The sequence below is a fragment of the Camelus bactrianus genome, chromosome 8, assembly GCF_048773025.1.
Source record: "Camelus bactrianus isolate YW-2024 breed Bactrian camel chromosome 8, ASM4877302v1, whole genome shotgun sequence".
NCBI lineage: Eukaryota > Metazoa > Chordata > Mammalia > Artiodactyla > Camelidae > Camelus > Camelus bactrianus.
The window spans coordinates 92,260,386-92,275,836 of NC_133546.1; the positions used below are offsets into that span (position 1 = coordinate 92,260,386).

At 32.7% G+C, this 15,451-nt stretch overlaps 1 pseudogene; it reads left to right on the plus strand.

Moving 5' to 3' along the window:
- The window catches only part of LOC141578436 (early endosome antigen 1-like), a 64,571-nt pseudogene that overhangs the window by 29,560 nt on the left and 19,560 nt on the right, over positions 1–15,451 (plus strand).

The following is a 15,451-nucleotide window of genomic DNA, read 5'->3' on the forward strand; positions in this document are numbered from 1 at the left end:
TTGGTAATGACTATTATTATGAGATTCAGTTCTTGGTCGAATATTTATTATTGCCAGACACTGTTCTGAATGCTGAAGATATGGCAGTGAGTGAAATAGTAAAAAGTTTTTATCTTGGTGAAACCTATATTCTAGTGGGTAGAAACAGGCAAAAAACCCAAATCACACTAAAATTGTACAGAAGGAGGCAGTGTTATTTTGAAAAATAAAAGCAGGGAAGGGGGCACAGAAAGTATTTTGGGTGGGTGCGATTTCAAATAGGATTGTCAGGGAAGATGTTTCTAAGAAAGTGGATAGCTCAGAAAGAACTAAAGGAAGTGAGGAAATGAGTCATGTGAACTTCTGGAACAAGCATGTTGCAGGCATGTGGAACAAGTAGACAGTCTCCGAGGTGGGAGCATGCCTGGCGTGATGAAAAAGCCAGGAAGCTTTTGTGGCTCCAGCACAGTGAGTGTGAGGGGAGGCTGGGATAGTGAGGTAATGAGGCCCACCTCATAGGGCCATTTGGCTTTTGTAACAACTTAGGTGTTTTACTCTTGGTGAGATGGGAAGTCACTTGGGAGTTTTGTGCAGTGAAACGACAAAATTTATTTACGTTTTTGTAGGATACACTCTAGCTGCTCTGTGGAAAATAAAATTGTTAGTGGGGTAAGGGTAGAAGCAGAGAGACTGTTGGAAGTCTATTGCAGTGATCCATGTACACTGTGAGGGTGGTTTGGATCAAGCGATAACAGTAAAGGTCCTGAGATTCTGAATATATTTTGAAGGTAGTTTTAATAGGATTTTCTGATTAGTGGAGTGTAAAATGTGATTATTTTCTTTAGTAAATTTTTCAAGAACCCTGCAAGCTTATTGAGAGTAGGGACTTCATTTTATTTTACCATTGTGTTCTCAGCACGGTAGCATAATGACCTAGTAATCACACTCAGTAAATACTTTTTGAATGAATGATTGAATGATATGCGGATGCTTACAGTGAAGAAATGAGTAAAATTGTAGGCAGCATAAATATATTGTGGTAAAAATGCAACAGTGCATTCTTTTGAAAAATTATTGTGTAGTTTTAGTACTCGGGACTGTGGTTGCCTGGAAGACAGCACTTTCATCAGTAAAAAGAAAAAAAGTGAATTCATGTTCCTTACTTTCATCCCCTAGCTAGTCCCATTTAAGGGTTGTTAACAAAAGGAACAATGATATTAATGATAGCTAACATTTATTGAATGTTTTCTTTATATCAGATGCTGTGATAAGCACTTAGCATTTATTATTTCATTTAAATCTCATGCGACTCCCCCATATGAAGTAGGTGTTATTTTTACCTCCTTTAAGATGAAGAAATTGAAGGTCATACATGCTACTAAGAGTGGTATGAATCCAGGTTTCAAGCCCAGGACTGGCTTTTAACTGCTACCCTGCCTTGCTTCTCACTTTGGAACATTTGTTTGCAGTCTTCTTGCTTGCTATGGTCCTAAGTGATGTTAGAGACTCAAGGAACATCTTAGCCTCCCAGTTCTTAATGTTATCAGTGCCAATGATCTTTATTACCTCTTTTCTAGTTACTCAAGCCCATGGTAGTACCTTCCATCTTCTTATCAGGTAGAATAGTTTCATCTGAAATGTTAAATAAAATCATATCTCTGCATTCTTTACCTTAACCGCTTGTCCTCGCAAAAACTTTTTCTCTCCTCACTACTTAACTTCTTTGGCCTTACTGAGTATTTCAGGTTTTTAATTTCTATTTTTTATTCTAGTCTCTCAGCCTTTCTTAGCTTCATTTCCTTTACTCTCTAACTGTACATCCAATGACAGTTAATATTTGTTTAGCACTTATAATGTCTCAGGCACTGTACTAAGCATTTTATATACTATACAATAACTCTAGAAGAACAGATACTAATATCAGCCCCATTTTATAGATGAGGAAATGATATTTAGCAAAATAAAGTGACTTTTAAAATTCATATAGTCAATATTGGTTGTGACTCAAAACCACATCTATTTTTGACACCAAACCCATAACATTATAAACTTTATAACCTATTGTCCTTCACCACTGTCTTCATTTAATTTACTTTCTCCTTGATCCTCTCAATTCCTCTATCCTCTTATCCTTTTACTGTTCCTGTCTGACAAAACCCCAAACCAAAGATAAGTGTAACATCTCACATTTAAAATATAGATATTGTTAGGTATAGGGATTTTGGGAAATTGTTTTTAAATGATTTTATTTGGCTCATAAAGTTAGAATAAAAGGTTACCTACTAGAAACCTACCTACTGGAACACATGGGTGTGGACAAGAAGAATCTTAGGCTAGTGGAATATGGTGAAGACTAAAAATTGCTTTCATCATAAGAATTTTTTTTTGTTGAGAATGTTATCTTACATAAAGGTATTTGTTAAAACTGCCAGTCATTTCTTGATCTAAAATAAAAACTAGTTTGCCAATAATGGCTCTCAGATAAGCAAGAACGAAGTATTATAAACAAAAAGAGTAGTTATATTCCAACTGAAGCAGCTGGTTACTATAATACTGAACCAGAGGAAACTTGTAGCATGAGGATGGAAACTAATTATCAAAGTCCTACTTTGGATAGGTCTTTCACCTTTCGTGCAGTTACTGCTTAAAAATTTCCTTTCTATATACTAAAAAGAGATATACTAATTATTTTCCTGTTATGTCTGTTTTTACTGTCTATATTTTGTTTCATAAATAACTTTATGTATATCCTCCTAAAAGTTGTTATTTCACAGGGTTTCATCTGTCCATTATGTATGAAAAGATGTATAACTGCTATTGATTTGTCGGAGCATTACCAGAAAGTGCACGCTGAAAATGAGACAAGAGGACAGGAACTTCTTAATGACTCCAGTGTTACTGTGGGTCCTATATATTTTGTTTTAGCAGCTTGGTTATGGGTTGCTCAAAATAGCTTTGTTTTTCCTGGCCTTGGTGTTGCTTAATTTTTTATGCTACAAGGGAATATGGATTGCTTTAATTATGCATGCTTTAAAGAAGCTTCAATAAGGAAAAGAGGCTCTTGGGAAGTTGGCTTGGCTATTCTTTGTGAATCTGTAAACAAATATAAACATTTAAGTTAATATTTTTGCATAAATTTTGCCATGAAATTTGAAATATAAAGTGAGTTTTTTATTCAATAATTATATCTTTATTAGTTAATGTTTTATCGGTGAATATATTACAATGTTTTAGATTAATGCTTTACTCTTAAAGACGACTTTGCATGTGAACTGTCACTGTCTTTATTTGGGAAAATACACTGCATTAGAACCTGGGTCTACCACTGTTTCAACCTCTGTTTTGACTACCCAGACCTGATGGAAAGAATGAGGCATACTTACCATGAACTGTGGGTTACCCAAATGTTTCTCTGTAGTGTGTGGGGCATATCTAAGCATATCTAAGGCTAGGGGTGGGAACCAGTGAGGGGAATTGTTGCCAATTTTTAGGCTGGAAACAGTTTCTCAGATGATCCTGCTATGTCTCTTCCTTTGAAAATGACTACAGTATTCTATAACCAAATAGAGGCATAGATTTTAAAAAATTCTTCTATAAGTTTTATAAAAGAATGAAACTTTTTTTTAATCATGAAAGACAAAAAAATCACACTTACTTTTTCCTATGAGATAATGACATATAAGGAACACAATCTCACCAAACCTCCACTTATTTAACACATTAATAGAGTACCTCTTATGTTCCAGGTATTTTGGTAGATAAAAGGGATAAAAAAAAAAAGGTAAATAAGATATGATCTCTATGCCAGGAAGTTTCTATGATACATATTTGCAAAAGAGTGCAATGTCTAATTCAACTTAAGGGAAACTGCAGAAAAACTTTGGTGGGGAACACTTAAACCAGACATTCTCTAGGGTGATGGGGGAACGGGTGCCTGTGGGAGGATACAGTTAAACTAGCTGAAGCAGTGTGAACAAAGATAGAGGCATAAAAGTCTTGGAACTCTGCTTAGCATTTTACCAGTTGTCTTTCTTCCAGAACATATGGGTCAGCTTTTCTTTATGGGCTAGCCAGAATCAAAAGTGACAACCTGTTCTCCCTGTCACTTAATAAGAACTTTCCTTTTACCTGAAAGGATACTTGGTACAACAGGGTATCATCAGTATCAAGTTAAGATAAGCTCTTAGCTACAGTGGATCTGAGAAAGGGTTGCAGATAACTGAAAGCTAAGAGTAAGGTATTTAATTGCTTTTAACCTGTGTGTGTGTGTGTGTGTGTGTGTAAGTTGGTGAGAAATTTGGAATGACTAAGGGAAATAAATGTAGCTAGCTATTTTGAGTATTTTATTATTTGGTGTTTTATGCTATCTAGCAACTTCAGTCCCCTTGACAATATTTTAGAAAAAATAGAGGAATCTCTTAATATCCAGAATTAATATCACAAAGTCCCATTCATGGGACATCTCTCAGATATTCATTCTGAGCTTATTTTACTTTTATTTTAAATGAGTGATATAGTTTTAATAGACTCCCCCCCAGTATACCCTTCCCATTCATATGAGGCTAGCATTGCTAGAAATAGCACGTGAATAATTTTTAGAAATGATTGTTGAAAGACAAAACAGGGTTTAGAAAAAACTGAAATGTGGTTACAGGAATTAAAGATGCTTGCCAGAATTCACAGAGTGGAAGATACTCATTCAGTGATTAATATTTATGCTGCTTAGACATTAAGCAAGGGTTTAATATCATCTATTTAAGAAGGTGAGAAAGTGCATATATGTACTTTAGGAAGATTTATTTTTATCAGAAATGTCCCCAAACTGAAGTTTTATTTAAACATCCATGAAAGCTCTAATCACATGGAAAATTTACTTAGGTGGAATATTTCTATAACTAAATATTTATTACTGAATTTCTAAAATTTCTCTTTAGGGATGAATCAGTTCATTCTGGAATATTAATCTGGTAATACTTAGAAGCTTTAAGAGGGTATGACATACCTTAATGTGATCACTAGCTTTTTGGCATACTTAGGTATCTAAAGCCAAAACCTGGAAGTAGAGACAATAGTCAAGAAGCCAAAGTTGTGAAGATTAAATAATGTAACGGGGTGTGGATTCCCTGAGGAACACTGTAATTTGCCTTCTAGTTACTAGAAGAAGCTGAGACGCAAAAGAGAGATGACAAGCTAAATATTATAGGGGTTTATGTGCTGTTGCACCAAAAGCATGTTAACTTGTGTGATACAGTAGTTACTGGGCAGAAGTTTACAAGAATGCCAAATAAAGCATAATATAGAGCGGTTATGAAACATGATGGTAGATAATAGGTGGCTTTAAAAAAAGAGCATAACATCAGCTAGATTAACTCATAGATTGGGAGCATTCATTCATTCAGAAGACATCAAATTCAGCAGAGCATCAAATATCTGTGGATCCTGATGCGTTATTCTGATGTCCAAATGCACAGCCTCAGTACTACTGTCTTTGCTTATTTTAGGAGTTTCTTGGAGATCATTGCATTCATTCACCTATAGTGCCCCTGCCCTTCACTCTTGCTCTGTAATCAGAACAGACCTCTGCTTCCTAAATGCAGCACGACTGTATTTCATACCATTTCCTTCATCTTTGTTCATGCTCCTCCATTTGCTTAGAATGCCTTTATTTCTGACAAGTAAACTTCTATTTAGTCTCTTTCCTCCTACTTATTCTTTAGTACCTAATTCTAATGTCTCATATATACATATCTCTACATATATGTATATATACACATATACACAATATGTATGTGTATCTGTATTTTTTGTAAAGCATTAACTGCTACCACAGCCAAAGTTGGATACCTCTCCTCCTGTGTTCCTATAATCATTTATATATACTTGTTACACCATTGTCTGGTAATGTTATGCTCAGTGAGCCTTGGTTTTGCCATATAATATGCACAAATGATAAGTAAGGGTATATTACTTGTGTAACAGCCAACAAAAGAGCACAAATTATTTATTTATTTTTAGTTTTTACGTATCCAGAGTTTTTATTAGTTAGCTCAATCTGTCCCTTGGAAGCTTTGTGATCTGCAAACTATTGAAGCTCTTCTGTCCCCGCCCCCCAAATTCTTCCCTACTGGGTTTATTCATATTTCACTAAATAAATACACAGTATAGAAATACATGGTATGTTCAAAATACTACACTAGCCATTAGGGAAACATAGATTAAAATCTTTTTTTGTGTTGTGTGTCGCAGTGAATGTAGAAACTTGACACACTAATAATAATGCTGGAGGAAAATAGCAATATACATACAAAAGGATAAAAATGTGAGATACCATGGTGTGTTCAGAGAAGCATAGGTACTTCAGTATAGTTGAGCCATGTTGTATAGAGTAAGGAAGGGTGTCCAGACATCAGACTGGTTAGGTCATTCGGGTAATACACATGAAGGACCTTGTATGCCATAACCATATAGTCATTCTGGGATTATTTGTAAGTTTTTATTATTTTACAGGACTATATATATATAGACTATATATATATATTTTTTAAGGTAATTCAAGAAACTTAATTTTTGAAGAGACAAATTACAGAAGTATAAATGGGGTATGGAGGAACCACAAGTTCTTAGAAGAGAAGTACAGGGCTATATGTTAATTTAAAATTTTTATGTTAGTCTTCGGTTAGCATTACTGACTAGAATACTTCTCAACCATTGTAGATAACTCTGTGGTAATTATGAGTTATTTACATTACCTTTTTTCTCAATGATCAGAGTACTTCATGTTCTTAATTTTTTGGTTATCATTCCTTTGAAGTAGATTGGAGCAGGTATTATCTACGAAGAGGATTGTCTAGAGAGATGGAGGATATGAAGACAAATCTTCTCAACTAGACTTCGAGATTAGAATTGACTTTTCAGGATAAAACTCTCTTACCATTAATTTACTCAACCTAAAAGAAGGTTGTAAGGGTTTTCTTTGTATCTTGTAAACTGCATCCAGGATAAGCAGTGACGTACCTTTGCGCAATACCAGAATTTGGACTTAACACCATAGAGTTTACTTAATGGTACCATTGGTGTGAATAATACATGTGACTGTAATTCATAACATACAAACGGTTATTCTGCAATACTAAAATACTATTTTGAAACCTTTTTCTCTTTCTTAGGGTTTCATATGTCCCCAGTGTATGAAATCTCTTGGATCTGCTGATGAACTTTTCAAACACTATGAGGCAGTTCATGATGCTGGCAATGATTCAGGTCATGGAGGAGAAGCTCTTGCTCTGAAGCGGTGCAGTATAATAGTTTTGAAGTGTAATGTAGTGAATGTGTGTGATACCATTGTTTCATTGTGAATACTTAGTTTTTGAAAATAGTGTTTTTATATTATTTAATTTAAATCTGTCTTCATTTATTGTGGCTTCCTCATTTATTGTTTTTTTTTCTTCCTCCTTTATTGTTATAACTTATTCTATCCTTGACCAATAACTATATCAGCATCTACAACATGGTTCAGAGGATATGTTTTGAAAGAAGGTTGTGATTTATCAAAAGGTTAAATTATATTTAGCATACTCTGCTTAATAAAAAATGATATACTTTATTTAGAAGATTTTATAGTAAGTTATTAAAATAATTAATTTAGCCAAGAGTTAAATTTAATAATTATTTTTAAAAATTTCTTTTGTAATCACCAATATAATAACAAGCACACATACACATTCTGCTTCTTGGCAATTTTGCCTGACCATTTTAAAATTAAATCAAGCTAAAATATAATTACTTAGAAAGGCATTCAACAATATAACTTTCCTTTTCTTCTGCTATTGGTGAAAACTCTTTATCTTATATTCCCACTAAGGGAGAAATCTTGATTTTATTCTACTTGTAAAAAATTTGTTTCATGTTTTTCTTTAAAAAATGGCTCATAGTTGGTTATGACCACATTATGGTTGATAATAAAGAACTATAAAATATGGTTGTTTTAATTTGTTAAAATATGTGGGAAAACCAGTGCTGTTGGGATGTGTGAATCTTTCCTTTTCATGTGACTATTAATGCTCTTTAAGATTTTTGTGTATGAGTTAATAATTTTGGTACCATTCTTTTGTCATTTGTTAAGAAATAGATATAAAATATATATTTATATTAAATCATGTATAAGTGCCTTTATATTTAGTGTCAATTTAACAGAGCTGCTTTTTCATCTACGAATTAGTGCCTAGTACGTGAATTTTCATTCAGTCTACCCTTAACTTTTCATCCAATGTTTAGCTCACTGAAACCTGGTTTCTGCCCTACCATGCTCTGAAACTATTCCCTCAAAGCCCAACAGTTAAAAAAAAAAAAAAAAAGGATTATTTTCAGTTTTTATCTTAGTAGACCTTTGTTTTGGTTACGTATTACTGTGTAACAATCCACTCAAAACCTAATGGTTTAAAACATTAACAGTGTATTACTTCTCATGATTCTTTGATTTGACTGGGTGGTTCTGCCTTAAGTTATGTAGACTTGGGTTTTGAAAAGGCCAGAAGGGCCAAAATGGCCTCACATTCATGGCTGGGGGATATAACTGGATACTGGCTGGCAGCTCAGCTGGGGCTATATGTCAGGGGGCTCAGTTCTCCTTTATATGGACCTGTGTATGTGGCTGCTTTGACTTGCCCACAGGATAGCAGTTAGGTCCTAATAAAGAGCATTCCAAGAGGAAAGGAGCAGAAGCTGTCAGTCTTCTTAAGGTTTGGTTCAGAAGTGTCTGAATGTCACTTCTGCCCTATTCTATTGGTTTAAGTAGCCACAAGACTACTCAATGCCAGTTATGATTCAAGAGGCCAAGAAGTAAACTGTCTTTCAGTGAAGGGGTGGCTTTTACATATGAGAAGGGAAGAACTTGATGGCAGCCATCTTTGTAGACCATATGTCACAGTCTCTGCAAATTTGGTTTACTGGCTGTCTTTTGTTCTGCTCTTTTGAGACAACATACCATTGTTATCATTCTTTTTTGATCTGTTTAATGTATTCCTCTTCCTCTATATGTGTGATGATTCCTCTTCCTCTATATGTGTGATGATATCTACATCTATGACTTCCTCCTAAACTACATTCCCAACCTAGAATTATCTCCCAAGTTGCCTACTAGGTATCTTTTGATGTTCCAAAGGAACATCTCACTGTTGATATTTTGAAAACAGAGTTCATTATATTTCCTTCTAAACACTGATAGGCAAATTACTCTCACAAATTTGTTGAAGTGGCACTTTTTAAAAGATTAATTGGAATAACTAAGTTCACCCAATTAGAAACTGAATTGGATTATCTTCTTTGCAATTTGATTCAATTTATTATGAGCCATTCAAGTATATTGTTATTAATTCCTCTCTTCATCATTTTAGTTTATACATGGATTTGGAAGATTAATAAATAGTAAGGAAAACTTAAAACACACCCACAATTGTCCGTATGCATGTAAAGACTAAGTCTTCTCCAGTTGGCTTGTGGTCTCTACAAATAGATATGTTCCTAGGGCCACTTGGGAGAGAGGGAGGGATGGGGATGCACGCACACACACACACACAACAGAGAAATGAAAATTAGTGAAAGTGTCAGATAAAGATAAATTTTAAGAGTCAACAAAAGACACAGGAATCTATTATCTAATTTTACTTCTGTATTCAGAGATTAAAGACTTTACCTCAGAGTTTATCTCCATCATGAAGTGCTTTTAGGTAGAAGTGATCACTGTCTTTATGCCTCTGCTTTTATTTCTGTCATAGAACTGATGATCATCTATTGCTTTTACTTGTTTACATGTTTACTTCCCCCGTTAAACTGAACAGCTTGAGAGTCTGGAGTAGACAAATTCTGTGGAACAATGAGTTAATTCTTTACTTATGAATGAGTACAAAAAATAGAGGACTCAATTCTCCATCTTTTACATTTTTCTTTGTTGGCAATTTCCTTCCTTTCCTATCATTAACCATGTTTCACAGATGAAGCTGATTCTGTCCCTTTACTCTCTACCCCCACCCCCATCCTAGAGAATAATTCTTCCACCAGTATTGTCCCGTTATCTTTTACCTTTCTCATATGCTTGTGCTGTAGTGGACTTGGTCTTCCCCATCATTAGAACTGATCCTGTTCTCCTATTCCTTTTGTACTAGAATGAATTCATTTGAGTATTTTCAGTCTACTCATTTCAGTTATTGTGTCTTCTACCATGGCAGCATTGCAGTGGCATGGAGCAAGGAGGGTCCTTTTATCTGCTGTTTACAATCCAACAGGGGAAGATACATGTTTCTTATACCCCGAATAGTAATCCCAAATGTGTTTTCTCATGGAATCTCTCCTGCATTAGGACTTCGGGTGGTCTCTCACTATTCTGTATCAGACTGACTCTTAGATGAAGGGAACAAAATGTGAAGTTTTGCCAGGAAATAGCATTTCAGACTCAAAGAACAGAAAGAAGCCAGTAATGCTGGAGCTAGATGAGTGAGGGGGAGAGTGGTAAGGCAGGGACTAGACTGTACAGATTTTATAGTCCTTATTAGTGAGTTTAGATTTTATACTAACTGCAATAGGAAGCCATGGATACTTCTTGATGGTAAATTAATGGTATTTTGTTTCTGGCTCAGGCATTTGACAGTTCTATCATTTCCGTGATAAAATGTTCTTCCACTTATAAGTAACATACTCTAGGAATACAATTATTCTCCTAAGGGATTTATATGTATATTCCACTATGCATAAAATGTACAGTAGTTTTTTTAAGAATTGAGAAAACTAGAATACTAATATACAGTCACTAGCCATGACTTGTTAAAGAACATTAACTATTAATTCCTGTTTTTCCCAATGTATGTTTAGAGATGACATAACACTACTTAGACAAGAGGTCCAAGACCTACAAGCTTCACTTAAGGTAAGAATAAAAATGATTTTACGTGTTTATTTTTAATGTTTCAGATAAAAAAGTCTTAAAATTTACTAATTAAAAGGCATTTTTTTCCTTTAGGAAGAAAAATGGTACTCAGAAGAATGAAAGAAAGAATTAGAAAAGTTTCAAGGGCTACATCAGCAAGTAATTGCTTTTAAATACTTGAAGTGTGTTTTTAGTTGTTTATTTTCATTGCTGAAAATTAAGCATAATATTTTTTTGTAAGCAGGTGGCCTGATATGAATAACTTCCTAATTTGTTTCTGTGTGTTTAATATCCTGCATGTATACCCGTTTTAATATTAATGAATGCAAATGAATATAACCAAAATATGGGAATCTAAGATATAACTCTTTAAAGGTGTTCCACTAAGCATCATTTACCTATGTGTTGGTTTTTTTTTATATCAGGCTACATTATTCTTATTTTCTGACAATATATCTAAATGTTTAAAAAGTATAAATAAGTTCAGACAACAGTGAAACTCTTCAAAGAATTGGTGACAAATTGGAAATCACTAAAATGTCTGTTAGGAGGGAAAGAACTATTAACTGCGGATAGTTTATATTAGTGGAGATCGTTTGAAAGCATGGGAAAACTCTTGTATTAATGTTAGATTTTAAAAAACTCAATAAAAATTTTTATGTGTCCTTGTACACACACAGATACATATGCTATACAACTTTACAAAAAAAAATACATGAGGAAAAGAAAAGTCACTGTGGTAACAGAAGTGGTTATTTTTAGTGATTTCGTTTGATATCCTAGATTCTATATATATAAATATATACATATATTTCATAATCTTTATAGTTTAATATATTTTCTAAGGAAATGTCTTAATCCAATTACGAGTTTTACACTAAAATTATCTTGACTTTTATACGAAAATTACATAAAGAATCCTAGAATAATTTTACCTAATGCATATATAGTTTTCATTTATAAGAATAAAGTGGATACCCTTTAACAGTAGCTTTAATATTTTTATAAAGGAATTAATAATCCTTTTGCACATTATCTTAGCACATTGTGACTCTTAGTCTTTTTGCCTTTTTTATCTTTTCATCAAAAATCGTCATTCGGACTAGAGAAGAAAAACAAATGGATAAAAAGATATGAGTCTTATTACTATTCAGCTTCTGTAATTGAGGATACATTAAAGAGGTTTTTAGTAATCTAAAATACTTATAGTTTACTTACTCATGTTTTATGTAGATGTTATTAACAATCAGAAATGGGCTATATTGTTTTCTGTACCTGAAAACACAGAGGAAATTGTTTCCTCATTTGAGACAACTGTTTTACATATAATACATTAAATACATCTTCCACAGTGCAATTGCCTTAATAAGAAATTTACCATTGGGGAAAGTGTATTTTAAATATTGATGATTATTAATAGTCAATATGCTTAAATCAATGTGTAGGAAAATAAAAAGTCAGATACACTGTGAGAAGCCTTATTAAACTCTTCTAGATATATATAATTTTTAGAATATGGAAGTAATGACCAGGTGGTATATTATTTTATTCCTAATGCATGTGGTAAATTAAATCTTATGGAATATATTCTTTATTTCTGCTTCTTTTAAAGACAGTTTATGATCCTGAATTAAAAATTTATGTTTTAAAAGCCATTTTTTAGAAGTGATTGCTTCATGGCCTATTTTAGCTTATGAAAATTTTCAAATATTATAGGACTGAATCTTACCTGCTAACTTGAGTATTTGCTTTAGAATCTATATTTATAATTGTAATAATTTATCTTATTTATCTGTTATTGGATTTATGGGATTTAAGATGCCATCTATTGCAAGACCTAAAAATCTAATAATATGTTAACATACAAAAAGTCTTAGAGGAACTGAGCTGTATTTAGATCTTTATGCCAGTCTGCTTAGTGTTACCTTAGTGATCTTGAAGAATGTAAGCAGGCCAAAATTTAATTTTTGTCAAAATCTTGCTACTTACCTGACAGATTGTGGCTTTCAGAGATTTTTTTTTTCACATTGGCAATTGTAACAGCATTGTCTTTTCCTTTTAATGCATTTGTCTTTTGTTTTCATTGAGGAGTCTAAACCTGATGGATTAGTAGCTGATTCACCAGCAGGTAACTTTACTTGAAGCTATTGTTTTTTCCATTTTTATTTTTCATCTTTCTCATTCTTTCTTATTTCTTTTTCTCTGATGCCTGCTACGTGAATTTTGTTTTGTGGATACTTCATGGCTCTAAAACAGTGAAGATTAACAGTCATATTCTAGGCTGAGCAGCATGTTTGTTGCCTGTGAACTTCATAATTTAATCAGTTAATGAAAATCTTAGTGTCTCCTTAGATCATTATATTCTGAAGTTATAAACAAAATTCTGGAATATTACATTAATATGGTTGTTTAGTGAAAATTTAAATCTATATTAAAGAGATGCACTCTTTTTCTCTTGAAATGAAGGAAAGATGAAACTAGCATCTTTGTAATGGACTTTAACTGGAGAAATGCTCAATGAATTAATCAGAATTATATTTTGAGGTTAGCTGTTGTATTTAATGTCCCTCTGATATCTCTTTTCTTTGTTAGAATGAAATAGTAGTTTACTGCATATTTTAGTTGATTATTTTACATAAGGCCTTGCTTGTTCTTAAAACATTTCTAATTACATTTCATATTATAGTACATTTTATCAGAGGAGAGAATGTATTCCTTTTTGGTCAGTTGACAGATTTAGGACAATAACTGAAATATGAAATCAAAATAATCTTTAAACAAACATTTATGTCATTTGGGTGTGATGCTGAGTATTCCTTTCATTTGTTTTATATGTTTGTAAATTATGACTTTGACCTTAAATGAAACATATGCTTAATTCTTGAAATGTGAAGATACTCTGCTTGTAATTGGATAGTAGACTCATGTTGATTGTCTTTAATTACTACAATGATTAAAATATAAGTAATAACAATTAGGAAATGTAATTAATATTGTGTTTCAATAGCTACTGTACTTTTTTTGTAGAACTACAGTCTTTGGAACGACAATTAGAAGAAGCTCAAACAGAAAATTTTAATATTAAGCAAATGAAAGACTTATTTGAACAGAAAGCAGCCCAACTTGCCACTGAAATCGCAGGTAAAATGAATCAGAATTTTTTTAGCCAATAAATCAGTCTCATTACCTTTTTACCATTGTATGTTTGAGAAATAAACATCGTATTTTAGTGTGATAAAGCATTTGTTAGACTTAATATGGTGATGATTAATGGAATTTAATGGTAAGAGAGTTGCTATAATGATAACAGAGTGCTCTATAAATTGTTTCATTTGTCCTCTCATCTCTGCCTTTCAAAAGACTCACTTTACAGAAGATGAATTTTCTTTTGGGGTATGCTTAAAGATTAACAAGTAACATTTTGAAGAAGTTAAATAATATAGAGTTAGTATTTGTTTATGCTATCAATTACATGTAATTTTTTCAACTACATGCTTTTGGGTAAAATATTATGTATGATTAAGTATACATTAAAATGCTAATTAGTAATTTAGTGTGTGGAATTTACGTAGACAAAGACATTTGATCATTTTAAATTTATCATTTAATGTAATTAGAAGCACAATTTTATTGTATATATTTTTAGTTATCTAAGGAATGTGAATTTGAATTAGAGTGATATATATATAGATAGATACAGATATAGCTATGTACTGGAATATAATTTATAAAACTGTTTTTCTCTAAAGTTAATGTCATGAAACTAATATTTATATAACTATCCTTAGTTAGATATAAAGTCAAAATATGATGAAGAAAAGAGTCTTCAAGAAGCTGCTGAACAAAAAGTGACACATCTGACAGACCAATTAAATAAAGAGGCGACTGTAATTCAAGATCTGAAGACTGAACTGGTAATTTAGAAACCATTATTAGACTATAAACCTTATTTGAAATTGAAAAATAAAATATGTACTCTGATGAAACTTTTTAGAAATACAGCTTGAGTAAAATGGAGGAAATAAATTCTCCATAGTTTTACCCCCTACATATATGAATTTTAAAGTAAAAATTGAAGTTTACAATACATAATTTATGATGTTAACATTCTTATTGTTTCTGTCTTAATATTATCTGTCTTACTTAGTAGTTTTCATTTCTGCATCTCTGATCTTACCATCCTTTGAACTTTGTTTTGTAAATCCACCTACTTTTAGGATACTTTTCTAGCTTCGATTTCAGATTGGACAAGTGTAACATCAAGTCATCATATTTCCTCCATAACTATATTTCTGTCACTGGTACTACCCATTTTCAGCACTCTCCCCAGGCTTAACAACCTGGGATCTGTTCTTGCCTCCTTCCTGTCCTTTATTTAGTACTTAATAGATATATGAATAAATGAATCAACTATATTGAACCTGCAGCAGACTCTAATTATGCTTATATTTGCTCCTCCTTCATTTTATTACCAGTTTCCTAAGATAGAAAATGAAAGAATTTAGCATTTATCAAGTGATTGTTATTACCAGTGAGTGTACTTTGGGAAGGAAG